The sequence below is a fragment of the Arachis duranensis genome, chromosome 3, assembly GCF_000817695.3.
Source record: "Arachis duranensis cultivar V14167 chromosome 3, aradu.V14167.gnm2.J7QH, whole genome shotgun sequence".
NCBI classification, from domain to species: domain Eukaryota; kingdom Viridiplantae; phylum Streptophyta; class Magnoliopsida; order Fabales; family Fabaceae; genus Arachis; species Arachis duranensis.
Window position 1 is genome coordinate 130012233 of NC_029774.3, and position 944 is coordinate 130013176.

At 26.0% G+C, this 944-nt stretch overlaps 1 protein-coding gene across 2 annotated transcripts in view; it reads right to left on the reverse strand.

Annotated features, from left to right (window-relative positions):
* The window catches only part of LOC107481743 (mitochondrial arginine transporter BAC2), a 4085-nt gene extending 3372 nt beyond the window's left edge, over positions 1–713 (reverse strand). Inside the window, exon 1 of one of the 2 annotated variants that reach the window (XM_052259643.1) lies at positions 573–713. The gene's annotated coding sequence lies outside the window, so the exon portion shown is untranslated. The remainder of the gene's footprint in view (positions 1–572) is intronic. The other variant, XM_052259642.1, reaches the window with a different exon arrangement.
* Positions 714–944: the final 231 nt, after the last annotated feature.

A 944-nucleotide genomic window follows, 5' to 3' on the forward strand; every position in this document is an offset into this window, starting at 1 on the left:
TATGTCTTCACTATCATTTTAACAACAACCAAGTTTCAATTCTACAAATAACTTTGACCAAAAAAAAAAAATTCTACAAATAACTAATAGGAAAAAAAATTCAATCACCTAAACAGCACATAGTCTATCATCTATCACATTAGTACATCACTTAATTAATTCATATAACCTATCTAATTATAATTTCAACTGATTCCAACACTAGTATCAAAATACAGATAATTTTAATCACAACACTAACATCAAAATAGATCAAACAAATTAATATACAATAAAACATCAATCACATAATCTTAGTCATACCTCACAACACCAGCATCAAAATAGATTAATATACTATAACAAAAAAATCTAATTGACAACAATTACCAATTACAAATTAATATACAATCATCCGAATTAATATATAATAAACAGAAATCACATAACCTTAGTCACAACTCATAACACTAGCATAAAAAAGATTCATATACGATAACCAAATAATAATAATAATAATAATAATAATAATAATAAAAGCTCATCTTTACAACCTAGCTCAGCTTGGACAATGGAAGAGAAGCAAGACGCACATTTAGACAAGGTCAGAAGAAGAGCACCAGAAACAAAGAAGGCATCGGACGCAGAAGCAGAGGCAGAGGCAGAAAAAGCGAGCCACGATGGAGTCAAGACAATAGCTTCAGCACTGCCGGAGGAGGCAGGACAGCGATTGACAGGGAGTAGGCTAATTCTTATTACTAATGATTTCATTTTTAGTCTAATAATTTTTATTTATTTTTAAATTTTTTTAATAAAATTTATTGTGAATTTGAAATTTTGAAAAAAATATTTGTATTAATTTAAGAAATTCAATGTTATTTAAATTAATATTAGTTAAAACCATTAATATAATTATTTATTTTTTTAAATTTTTAATTTTATTCGTTATTTATACTTTTATTATT